General features: G+C 42.3%; 1 pseudogene; it reads right to left on the bottom strand.

The window, feature by feature from the left end:
• Positions 1–369: 369 nt before the first annotated feature.
• Positions 370–13,946, bottom strand: part of LOC114601360 (uncharacterized) — a 69,243-nt pseudogene continuing 55,666 nt past the window's right edge.

The following is a 13,946-nucleotide window of genomic DNA, read 5'->3' as shown; positions in this document are numbered from 1 at the left end:
GTGCCATCTGGAATGGCCCAACCACCAGAGATTATGTGAGCTGGACTTGAGCACCAATATCAGGAGAATCACATGTTTCCCAACCTGGTTTAATCTCTGAACATCCTTTCCTGTTTTCTCCTTAAGCAAAGCTTGCCCTAAAGGTAGCTGATCGTCCCCTTTGCGGTTTTTCCCAGCTGCAATTCTGCACAGCCCACAATGTTTTTCCATTGATTGACATCAGCAGTGGCAGTTTGCATCTGCTTCTGGCTGAGGAACTCTTTGTACCTTGATGCATTAATGGCTTGTGGCTGAGGAACCTTTTCGCTTGCCACAACTTTTCATAAGTCATCATCTGTCATCTTTGTGTGTGTCCCCCCCCCCCCCTTCCTAATCCCTAGCCTTTAATGCTGGCAATAATTTAGGTACTGACTTGGAACAGAGCTCTCTGTCTGCAGAGAAAGTTTGACGCTTGGCTCTCGTTTCGATGTCTATTTTAGTCATACCATTTTCTTCACTTGTGGATGCATCACCATCAAGATTTCCTGCTACTTTGTAATCCCTCTGAACAGCAAGATAATCGTCTCTGGGCTTTGTTCTTGTATTGTCACACATGCTGCCTTTTAAATGGACACTAAGAATATTCTGTTTTGGAGCATCAGCCGGCTGCTCTTTGTTCTTGTGGTCTTCTGGAATTGTGGGGCATGCATTGATGGAAGATGCACAGTGGTAATAACCAGAAACTTGCTTCTTTTCATGCATAGCGCAGAGATCAGTTTGCCTTAAGATCTCTGTGCCAAAAGGACTGTCTTCATACTTTCTATAGAGATCTTCCTGGTTTTTTTGTAAAGCCCTAAAACATTGGAAAATACATTGTGTATTACACACTGTGTTTTTGAACCTTTTTTTTTTTAAGAAACAGATTTTGGTTTTTTTAATCAGCTGCCCAAAGACTACAATGTTTTAAATGTGGTGTTTGATCATTCCTATAGTGAGAATAAGTAGCTAACAGAATCTCAATATTTTTGCTATCAATATTTTTTACTTTGTGTGTTGTGTCATTTCACTTTCCAGGAACGACTTGCTTTTCCTGCCCACACATTTGATACTGTGGGCATGAAAAAGATGATTTGATAACATTTATACAGTGTAAACTTGGGTTAAGTACTTAATTCGTTCTGGAGGTCCGTACTTAACCTGAAACTGTTCTTAACCTGAAGCACCACTTTAGCGCCGCCGGAGCACGATTTCTGTTCTCATCCTGAAGCAAAGTTCTTAACCTGAAGCACTATTTCTGGGTGAGCGGAGTCTGTAACCTGAAGCGTATGTAACCTGAAGCGTATGTAACCCGAGGTACCACTGTACTGCTTTTGTAAGCAATGCCTTTGAGTAAGAATACACACACACACACACACACACACACACACACACACACACACACACAGAGCCATTGTTTGGACCCTAGTTTTACTAGCTACAGCTTGGTAGAACCCCAACACCTTATGACTTTCCTAAAATCAACAAACTAGATTTGAGATCGAAAAATCAACAGGTGCGTACATAACCGTCATCCAAGGAAAACCCACAACTTATTTTATCTTTCTCAGGTGTAAAACCCTCAATGCTTTATTCTACCTGTATAAACTTTTTAGCAATTTTGTTTAACTATGTTGCAAAACTTTTCAACAATATTCTTGGATCAGTTTCAGCAGGATCTCAGAGCTCCCCCCCCCCCATTGTTCAGTTACATTTGTTTCACAACTGCATTAAATAACACTATCCTATCTTGCTGTTTGCACTACACAATGGTCCTCTTTATTCAGAAAGAAAATATATTAAAGTGAACCAACGACTCAGGAGTGTACTGTAGAAGGTGCCTCATTCTGTGGAGTGGCGGGGGGGGGGGGGGAGAAGGAACAACTGCTGAGAGTTACATCTTTTGGATGACTGATTAACACCAAGAGTAAATTTGGAAGATGGATATTACTGCAGCTGCAATGTGCAAAATGAAATGTCAAAGTAAAACACCTCTTAATAAATATCCTCTTCTGCCACATATTAATGCAAAAAACATTCTCATTGAGTCACTGTAGTCTAGACTTCCCGTTCAGTGATCTTTGTCATTTTCTAATTGTAAAAGCATAATAACTTCTCACCTCTCATGCTTCTGTTCTCTAGTCAAGTTCTTTAATTATGGGCTCAAATACAGCAAGGTCTAGAGAACTTCATATGATATGAGTATGGTAATTGTACTTTGAATTCGCAAAGGCTTCCAACCCATCCTGCAACAAGGATGAGACGACACAGACTGAATGCCAACCAATTCCAATAGGGCTTGAGGGTTATGGAGTCCTTCACTGTAGCATAAATACATGTCCCTGCAACAAACTTCCCATGAAAATATTTCAACTGCTACTACAGCTGTACAGGGAGATATAGAATTTGGAGAGAGAAAGGGGCAGACACATCTGTAAGAAGTTTTACAAGTAATAAAATGTAATACAAACAAGAATCAGCCCCATAATCACTTCATGGCAATGAACGTTGAGTGACAGAAAAGGGGAGAGGGGGGCTGAAAACTGGATGGGTGGGAGCAGTGCTTTTTTTCCTGGGGGGACACAGGGGTACGCATACCCCTAAGCATTTTGTGAAGCTTTGTACTTTTGTCCATTTACTGTATTTATTTTTCCTGATTTGAACTATAAAATGGTGATTTTCTTGAGTCAAAATGAGAGTACCCCTAAATATTTTTTTTTAAAGAAAAAAAAGCACTGGGAGGGAGAATAGAATGGAGTGGCTGAAACAAAGAGAAACACAGGTATATATAAAGGGTAGAAAGAACCATCTTGCTGTCTGGAAAGGTCACTTCCTGGTTCATACTGACACTGCTATTTTTTAAATTTTCACCAGGGATATAAGAAAGAGAGAAAGCTCACACTGCCCATAAAAATCAATGGCAAAATCCAAGATTTTAAGATGGACGATGACGTGGGTATTTTGTGACATAGTGAGAGCTGCTTCAGTTTCTCATTGTATGATCCACTTCCTAAATATAGATACAGTATTGGGATCCCTACACTGGTCAGAAATGCCCCATAGGAACAGGTTATCAGATGGACTATCATTCTAACTAATTAGAGCCAGTGTGGTGTAGTGGTTAAGAGCGGTAGACTCGTAATCTGGTGAACCAGGTTCGCGTCTCCGCTCTTCCTCATGCAGCTGCTGGGTGACCTTGGGCCAGTCACACTTCTCTGAAGTCTCTCAGCCCCACTCACCTCACAGAGTGTTTGTTGTGGGGGAGGAAGGGAAAGGAGAATGTTAGCCGCTTTGAGACTACTTCAGGTAGTGATAAAGCAGGATATCAAATCCAAACTCTTCTTCTTCCAGCAGTTTTCATATAGCACTAAAAACCCAAATTTGGAATAAGCAGCAACCCTATCACTTTGTTAGATAAGGCTACCTGATGCAGCTCATTCCATTTATTTAGTGTGTACATTGCTAAAAGGGGTGTGAGAGAGACAGAAAACGACAAATTATTAAGCATAATTGGCACATATGCTAAAAAGATTCAGCCAAGCCACTAGTGCACAATTGCTCATTGGGTCTAAATAAGGCGTTGATATCACACTTGGCCTGCCTTCTATAATCTTTAATTACATGATCACATTTTTACAGAGCTCGGAGTTAATGCTTGAAGAAGTGCATAATTTAGAGGGGATCAAATGTTAATCTTTTTTTAGATGCCAAATGAGTCCTTAATCTTTTTTCAATGACAATTTAGTCCTTTAACTGTTATACTTCTTGATTACTCTTACCACGGAATACCAGCCAGATGGGTGGGGTATAAATTTATTATTATTATTATTATTATTATTATTATTTCTTTTTCAAAGGGAGAAGATCCTAGAGCTATGTCCAGCAGATGTGATGGAACATCTTCCTCTTCCTCCCCCTCCCCCCACAGGCTCTCATGTGCCCCTCAAGTCTGCTCCTAGGGGTCGTCCTCTGAACCCACCAAGAACAGATTTTTGGGGGGTGGGGGGTTACGCAGGGATGCGGAGAAGGGAAAATATTATGCAACTAAACTGACATTAGGTTCAGAGATCATTATACCATTAGATCCTGATACCATTAGATTGTAAGAAAAACACTGGGGTCTAATTTGAATAGTAGAGTGCTTGGTATTTGGTGGGCGGGGCTTGTGTGTTTTGCTCCGGAATCAGCCCCTCCCTTCAGTGTGTGTTCAGTTAAGACTGTCAGTTAAGAGAGACCAACTGCCTCTTCTTGTTTCTTGCCTCAGATTTGTCTCAGGGTATTGTTTTAGTTTCTCTCAGACATCATGCTATTCTGCTACAGTTTTCTCTCAGTTTGTTATTAAAACTTGTTTATGTGAACCACTTACTTTTCTCAAAGAAAAAGAAACTCTACTGAAGAATGGGGGAATATCCTAATCTTGGCTGAATGAGGGGATATTCCCAGTTTGCCAGGAGGACTGATTCTGTTAATCATGCCACAACACTGATATCACTCCTAGACATCCAACCATTTCTGTAAAATTGCTGAATTTAAACAAGTACTTAAGTGAGGCTCAGAAATAACCAGGGAAAATGTAATGTACAACCTGGTGGGAAAGTACAGCCAGCAGATGGCATCAGAATAGCTACTACAATCCTGTGTCTGTAGAGTCATCTGCAGATCCCTTTTATTACAGTATCTCATATTCAGCTTCTTTGCAAAGGAACCAAAATATTTCATTCTAGTACCCCTTTCCTGTGCATTTGTCATCCACCATAACAGGGAATTTACTTCAAAATGATGCTTGATGCAGCACCACAGCATATCTGGCCAAACTGATCCAGGCTCCAGCTTAACACATCCTCTAGCACATCTACCACCTAACTTCAAACATTTTGGCCTAGAACTGGATCAATATTGTGCTGCAAAATGTCTGCAGGAAGAAAGGCTCTCTCAACCCTGATGAGCATAGGCCTCCTAAGGACAGTGTTTTTTTCTGGGGGGGATGCAGGCGTACGCATACCCCTAAACATTTTATAAATCTTTGTACTTTTGTCCATTTACTGTATTTAATTTTCCTGATTTGCACTATAAAATGCTGATTTTCTTGAGTCAAAATGAGAGTACCCCTAAACATTTTTTTGGGGAAAAAGCACTGCTTAAGAATGTAGGTTAAGTAGTACTTCAACTGATATAACAAAGTTACTTTGACAATGTAGCCAGTGCTGGTGTGGCTATTTTGCAACCTAGGCCAGGCTAACTTCTTGCACACACGCCCCAAATTGTTAGTTTCTATTTTCAAAAGCAGATGTCTTGTAGAAAAAAATGAAAAACACAAAACTATTTAACCAGAACTAATCCTTATAAAATTGTGCACCTCAAAGGTCAGTACAGCACCCGTTTGAAGTCTGCACCCTAGATGGCTGCCTCATCGGTCTAATGATAGCACCAACCCTGAATGTAGCTCCAAAACTTGCAACTATTTTTAAAAAGAGAGAGAGAGAGCGCATTTCTATGTAAGAAAATGTATAGGAAAACACAGATTAGGATTTTCTTTTTCTTTCCCGAGTAAACATGCAATACACCTGTACAAGGACTGTGGACAAATGCACTTCCCAGCATTTTTGTATGTAGCAGAAAGAAGTGCAAAAAATCGACACATGGTTCTAACTCATTTTTTCACATCAAAAAATTACAACATCTAAGGTGGCCATTATCACTTCTTAATGTTGTGTCTATTAAGCTCAGCAGGACTTCTCGTGAATAAAGGCAGGATAAGGGAATCAAGGGCAGACAAACAAAGACATGTGTTTCATTATATTAGATAAGAGTCCTGAATCAGAATCTGAACAATTCCAATTCCATAGAGGGCTGAGATTTATGTGATGGGGTTGCTCAGCACTTAGAATGACATATTTATGTCCCTTTTTTCAAAGCACAAAACACTCTGAGCTTCTCATTTGATTGAGGAAGTAGCATAGGAAAGAGGGTCCAGCTATTTCTTCCCACATGGTTTATTTAAATAGCTCAAGTTCCAAAGCTGTTGTTTGCAACCGTGTTTTCTCCCCCCTGGGCAAAGAGGAATTGGGGAAGAGGATTTAGACTGGGAAACCTGCACAGGAGGAATGACTTGCTTGCACTGCCCCCATAACCACTTCTGTAGCAAGGTTCATGCTAACTGCATTCCCTGCCCCACGTGGCTGAGGTGGAGACAGGCCCATTTGTATAGGGTGTGTGTGTGCAACCCTAAGACATAAGACTGCGACATGTTTGTTCTATGCCAGAGAAACGGAGCTAAGATCTCAAACACACACACTGAGGCAAAGTATAGGAATGAGGGATGGATCCCAGCATAGTGCAAGCAAATGGCTTATGCAACTGACTTGATGCGAGGTTGCTGCGATAGCCCCCAGTGCTACTATATCAACACTAGGAGGGGAATCCAAGGAAATTGTCTTCATCAAAGGGGGAGGAAGGAAGCCAGGCATGGCCCACCCTGAGATATAGAGTGGATGAGGTTTGAGAGGCTGCCAGGGCAGTGGATTAACATTTGGCCCAGCCTCTGCTTGATCACAACATTGAGGAAACAGGTTGGAAAAAGAATAAGGCATCATTAAAACTCCTAGAGAATAGGACGCAGGTGGCGCTGTGGGTTAAACCACAGAGCCTAGGACTTGCCGATCAAGGTCAGTGGTTCAAATCCCCGCGATGGGTTGAGCTCCCGTTGCTTGGTCCCAGCTCCTCCAACCTAGCAGTTCGAAAGCACATCAAAGTGCAAGTAGATAAATAGGTACCGCTCCGGCGGGAAGGTAAACGGCGTTTCCGTGTGCTGCTCTGGTTCGCCAGAAGTGGCTTAGTCATGCTGGCCACATGACCCGGAAGCTGTACGCCAAATAAAGCGAGATGAGCGCCGCAACCCCAGAGTCGGTCACAACTGGACCTAATGGTCAGGGGTCCCTTTACCTTTACCTATGAAGGTCTTAGAAATAAGGTCTACCTTTGACAGGAGAGTGTTTTGTTCAGAAACACATTTTTGCAGAGTCATTCTTCCAATGAAGGAACACTTTGTATCGTTTGCATTTATTATCTTCCCATCAGCCTTGCTACTGAGTGCATTTCAGCTGTGTGCCCAACATTATCTACTTAATGGAGATTTACAAGACAAAACAAAACAAAATACACCATTAGCTCAACATCACTCATTCCCGTCCTCCTGCATTTCTCCCTAGACAACAGAAATATTGTCACCCTCAGCCTTAGAGTAAATATCTTTATAAATAAGCTCTGCTATTTCCAAGCTGAATGAGACACATCAAATATCTGAAGAAATACTTCATACCTGACTGGCAGAAGCTCATGGTCAGGGAACGCTTTCTTCCACTATTCAAGCATTCGCTTCACGTCCTGAGAGTGTATCATTATTGTTTCCTTCTGCTTATTATATTGACCTCATAAAAACACACAGCTATTCCAGGAAACAAGGAAGACCGCATTTGAGCAGGGAAAACTTAATCTAATCAGAGCCACGTTTTTACTTTAATTGTAAAGCAATAAAACCCAACCAAATCCTATATCCTACTGCAGTTAAAGGTTAGATCAGCATATCATGTATTTATACTGCAAAGTCCCAGAAGCCTTGAATGCTACCTGACATAAATCTTGCAGCCAGCTGAACATTCCCCAGAACCTCTTTTGCTCCTTTGGTGGAAACAGCTCAGGGCTGCATTTCCGTGCCACTGATATAAGCAAAGGCAGTAAAAGCAAAACTGCAGTTTTGAATCTCAAATCACTTTATTCTCAAGTAATCCTACTGATTTACTATGGAGTAAATGGTTTGCAGGCTGCAGTTTATACATACACGAAATGGTTACCCTGCAGCCTATATAGAGTTCTTTCCTTGACTAGAGATAATACCCTATTTCTCACTCTCACTCCACTTTGCCTAAGGAGCAGGTGGGGACGTGGAAGATTCATTTCCTGCTGGGGTTCTTCCATGCTAGGAGTTTACTCTCTGCATTTGCGATTCTGTGTTCACTCTACATGATTATGTCTGCATCAAATTGTTGTTCTGCGGTGTCAGTAGGCACAAATTGTCTCAGCACCACTTCTTCTATCTTTTTCAAAGAGGCATGGTTTTGACATGGCAGTGACATTCTGAGCAGCCTAACTCTTCACCTTGGTTTGATTTAGATTTATTGTATGTCTATGCCACTTTTCATTCAAATGAATCTCAAAGCGGCTTACAAACTTCCACACACTGTGGCTATTACTTTCTAGTTAGTGACACATTAGCAGCATGGATATTCAAATTTTATATTTAAAAAAAGGGTTAACACACCTTTTGTTTATTTTTACTTTTAAATGCAGACATTGATGTAGTAGCAATTACATGAAGAAGTGCTTTCATGCAAGTCAAAAATATTGATTTTTAAAATGGCATGCTCAGTTGGTGTTATATATGTTAGAAGTGCAACATCCGGGATCATTGTAGCTCAAGAGATACCTCTGCTAGTGTTAAATTCAATCAGCCAAGAGGAAATGTGTGGAGGTGTTGGTTATCTAGCAGGCAGAGTAGCATGATGTTTGCTGAGGTAGCAGATGCCCTAGATGGGGCTACACTTCCTCTGAAGGTGCAGGTGTGTAGCTTAGATGTACTTTTTGATCCATTATTGTTGCTTGAGGCTCAAGTGGCTTCAGGGGCATGAAGTGCTTTCCATCAGTTTTGGCTGGTCACCTAATAATAATAATAATAATAATAATAATAATAATAAATACCCCAGCCATCTGGCTGGGTTTCCTCAGCCACTCTGGGCGGCTTCCAACAAAAGATTTAAAATACATTAAAACATCAGTCATTAAAAACGTCGCTAAACAGGGCTGCCTTCAGATGTCTTCTAAAAGTCTGGTGGTTTTTGTTCTTTTTGACATCTGGTGGGAGGGTGTTCCACAGGGTGGGCGCCACTACCGAGAAGGCCCTCTGCCTGGTTCCCTGTAACTTGGCTTCTTGCAGTGAGGGAACCGCTAGAAGGCCCTCAGTGCTGAACCTCAGTGTCTGAGTTGAATGGTGGGGGTGGAGACACTCCTTCAGGTATACTGGTCCGAGGCCATTTCGGGCTTTCAAGGTCAGCATCAACACTTTGAATTGTGCTCGGAAATGTACTGGGAGCCAATGTAGGTCTTTCAAGGCCTCTACCTGGACAGGGATAGCCTAACTTCTGTTATCTAGGCTCTGGTGACCTCTAGGTCAGATTACTGCAATGTGTTATATGTGGGACTGCTTTTGAGGAGTGCCTCGGAATCTGCAGCTGGTGCAGAATTCAGCAGCCAAGTTGCTGACCAGGGCAAGATGGTCTGAACAATCACACTAATTCTTGCATGACTGCATTGGCTCCAGTATGTTCCTGGCCCCAATTCAAAGTGTTGGCTCTGACCTATAAAGCCTTGTACAGCTTGGACCCCAGTACCTCAAAGAATACCCCTCCACACATGAACCAACCCAGACCCTTCCTTCATCATATGAGGAACTCCAGCCCCCCCCCCCTGAAGAGAAGTGTGGAGGGTGGCAACAGGAGAACAGGCCTCCTCAGAGGGGCTCCCCATTTATGGAATGCTCTCCCCAGGGAGGAACATCTGGCACCATCACTATCTGTTTTTAGGCTCCAGGCAAAAACATTTTTGTTCTCCCAGGCTTCTGGGTCTTAATTTTCTGTTTACCTTTGACTGGAGCGTTGCTGTTTTGTGGGTGGAGGTCAAGTCATGTGAGAGAAGTTCACGATGCCCTGAATAAGATAAAATCTCCTAACAATTTGATATATCATTGTTTTGCATGCAACATGGTGATCCAAAACATTTTTCAATGTTATAAAGGAGCAAGGAAACAAAGCACAAAAAGGAGATAATTCCATCTGCTTAATTATCATGCGTCTCAATGTGTGTGATTTGGACAGTTTCAGAATCCTCAGGTGGGGTCTGAAATCTTTGCTGCCTCTGATGCCTACATTCATTCTGGTGAATGAGCTCACCACAGCTTCTAGGAGACAAGTGATGAAAATAAAAGGCATTTGTTTACAGGACATTCAGATACAGGCACTCCATAGCAGTTCTAAGCAAAACAGGGAGGCAGACTAAACACACCATATGCTCCAATGGTGTACAGTTTCTTCATCTATTTACATAGCATGGCAATCTTACTTGACAAACATGGGAACCTTTATTTTAAAGCAATTATTGAGGCAAAATGTGAAGAGCTAGTATGAATAATACCTGAACAGCACCGTAAGATCAGCCATATCTACAGGCTGTACAGAATACAAGTAAAGAACTGTTACCTTCAGCTGGTCATTCATTCCAGAGAGCTGGAATGGCAACACCAAAAGCCTGGTTTCTAGTATAGGTTAAGTGCACCTCTGGGGGTATCCGGTACTCCTAGTAGTACCCCAAATGAGAAGTACAATTGCCAGGCAGGCGTATACTGGGCAAGACAGTGCCTTTGATATCCTGGTCCCAAGCTGTTTAGAGCTTTAATGCTAAAAGCAAGACCTTGAACTGCACTTGGTAGCATACTGGCAGCTGGTGCAGTTCCTCCAGTAGAGGTGTTCTATGGTGTCCATGGGGCGCCCCATGGACAGCATAAAACACCACTGCTGAGGATTCACCAACCTAGATGCAGCATTCTGCACCACCTGCAGCTTCAGGTTAAGCTCAAGGGAAGTCCCACATGCAGTGCAGTGCATTGCAGTAGATTTCATGGATCAGCATTTCAATCCCTTTCCTAATGATCATGGAATTCACCTTTTTTAGTAGCTGCCACGTACTGGCTAGACATCTTCACTGAGTTGTCCACTAAAACCCGAAGGTCTATTCCTGGTCAGTCACGCACCCCTTTAGCAGATATGTGAAGTTTTGTGTATCAATTTACACTTGCTTACAGTGTTCTGAGGGATTTTGAAACACAATGGCAACAGTGGAGAGACTTGGGTGCTCCAGAAAACAGGGTCTATTTTAATATATATTAACAGATATTTAACGAAGCAGGAGAAATCTACTTTTTACACTCAAATAATCAACATCCATAATTTATTCAATGTTGATATGCTATTTCAGTGTTTCACTGAAATAGTAATCTCATGCAAATTGTGAATGCTTAAATACTAACCCACAATTCTGCTTAGCATTTGCTGTTCATCCTCTGACATTTTAATATAGATCACTTGGTTGTTAAACTGGCCAATCCCATGAAATGCCACGCTGAAGAGTTTTCCCTGTAACAAAGCTTGCACTTTGGCCTTGCTGTGCTCCAGAGCAGAAACAGCCCTTTAAACGAAAGAAACACACTCCTAAGTAGGAAATCACCAGCCAAGCAGCTTTGGAAATAAATACTAAGGTCAAGATGGCTTTTTGGAACATCTGCTTGCATAGATGCAAAATATTCATTGCAAAAGCACAAGGTCAGCATAAAAGAACAAAATGGGATAGATCTAGATAAGCTTTTCCCTGACCACAATAGGATCCAGCAGAGGTTCCCACTGAAGGAAGGTGAGAAGCAATTCTTACCAATTTCCTCTGCACATATGCCCAGCACCACCTTCACCGCTACAGAGCAGTTGTGGAGCAGTTTTTCAGAGGGCATGGTGCCGGAAGGGGAAATTGACATAATTCACCTCTTTCTTCCAGTGCAGCAACATGTGGAGGGAACTCCTCAGCAGCCTGGATCAGACCTTTTTGGTCCTGAAGGTCACATGCAGTGGTGGGTGTACATTTGCCACAAGCCAGTATGTGGTCAGAGTCAGCCACATTAAAACTGAGGGAGCCTGCCTGACCAACAGCTGTTTGGTGGGCTAGTGACACATTTTTAATGAGGAGATAAATGTGCAGGGAAAACTCTTCCCTCGCATCTCTCTCTCTCCCCCTCTCCCCATTAAAATTATGCCTCTTCCCTTGAATGGAGAAGACCATCCCTGTGTGTCCATCTGCTCATCAAAATGCAGGAGATTGTTCTCCTAGGGGTTGTCTAAGCAGTACAGGGACACCGATCTTTACAGGATTGGGAGCACTGCAGGGATGAGGTTAAAACCCCCTCCCACTGCACATGAAATACTGCCCTCCTTTCCAACTTATGGCTGAGCAGCTGAGCAGCAAAAGGAAGGTAGGGAAGCTCCTCTGGGTTTGGTGGCCTATGAGTTGCCTGCCTCAGATATTGGAGGTTCATCCACAGATTGCACTGTCCTCTGTTGTCTTCCATGCTGGCATTGTAGTAAGTGTCCTCGAGTTTGCTTACTTTCAAGTAAGCATGCTTAGGTCTGATAAGTTACCAAGCATCAAGCACTGAAGAGGCAAGTAAAATGTTTGCTGTGTTGAAAGCTCTGCTTGTGTTGAAGGTAGCAGGCCCTTTAAAAGCCTTAGAAAAATAAATTGGACTTCTTCCTGTATAATATTAAACTGCAATTGTACCACATCATTGTATTACACACTTTTTATTTACTATTACCCCAGAACAAATCCATTATTCAATTAAATTTAATTGATCGTTACCTGTTACACTGCAAGCTCCACAATAGGTTTCGGTTTTTAGTCGTTCATTTCCTGTCAGGCTAAAAACCCAAAAACATACAGTGGTACCTCAGGTTACAGACACTTCAGGTTACAGACTCTGCTAACCCAGAAATATTCCCTCGGGTTAAGAACTTTGCTTCAGGATGAGAACAGAAATCATGCGGCGGCAGCAGGAGGCCCCATTAGCTAAAGTGGTACCTCAGGTTAAGAACAGTTTCAAGTTAAGAATGGACCTCCAGAACAAATTAAGTTCTTAACCCAAGGTACTACTGTACATACATTCTAAACCTAAAGCTCAACCAGTTACTTTAATCATACTCCTAAAGATAAATTCTGAGATATAAAAGATAAACATAAATATTAAATAAGACATTGTTTAAAATAGCTTCTGCAACATAAAACCCTAAGAGATTTCTGAAGGTACCTTGTAGAGCTCCATTTAATTTTATGAAGTGCTATTCATGTAGCAGCGCAAGTTTATTTTTTATAATATATACATTTACAAAAACAGACATATTGATTATTTCCAATGGGTAGGATTGCCCTCAGGCATAAACTATCAGAAACACTTGTGTGATAAGAGTCTGCTATACCAGGACCCCTCCGAACCAAGGACATTGGGTTGCCTTCCTCCGCCTCACAGCACTAGTGAGGTGCCCAGAAGCCCTAGTGGAGCCAGTCTCCTATTTAACACTCATCTTGAGGATGAACTGAGCTGCGGAAGCAGAGACTGAGTTCAGCTCACGTGGAGCTTCCACTGCCTGTGCCTTGCACAGAGCTGTCCAAGGTAACCATTGGAGCCTTGCCTCACGTTGCCTCTGTACTGCCAGGTTTATTATTCAAAACAGGATCAGACCACTGGTTATCATGTCCTGAATACTTGGAATGTTATGAAGCTTTCAATTTTATAACAGTCTTCTAGTAACTCACAATAAAGGTTATTTCACCAACGCCAGTCGGTAGGGCACGAGACTCTTGATCTCAGGGTTGTGGGTTTGAGACCCACATTGGGCAAAAGATTCCTGCATTGCAGGGGGTTGGACTAGAATACCCTTGGGGTCTTTCCAACTCTACAATTCTATGATTCCATGACCAGTTCACATTCAGTCAGTGGAAGGATTTCCACTCATACAGCAGAAATTGTCTTCCTTTCCTTCTCCCCAGGCACCCCCTAAATCTATTCTGTAGTAGATTTGGGGAAGGGGAGGTGTGTGCACAGGGAGAGGAGAAGGGGGGGTTCCACTGTGCAAGCAGAAAATCTTACACAGATGAACCTAGTTAGCTGGATATTGCTCACAGAGAATAAACTTACTACCTTGGCTGACCCAAGCTGGAAAATGGACAGGGGAAACACAACCCTCGCAGTGGCATTTGATCCCATGCTGACCATGGTATCCAAC

Source organism: Podarcis muralis, chromosome 8 (genome assembly GCF_964188315.1).
Source record: "Podarcis muralis chromosome 8, rPodMur119.hap1.1, whole genome shotgun sequence".
In the NCBI taxonomy this organism is placed as follows: Eukaryota; Metazoa; Chordata; class Lepidosauria; order Squamata; family Lacertidae; genus Podarcis; species Podarcis muralis.
This window is presented reverse-complemented; position numbering and strand designations above follow the sequence as displayed.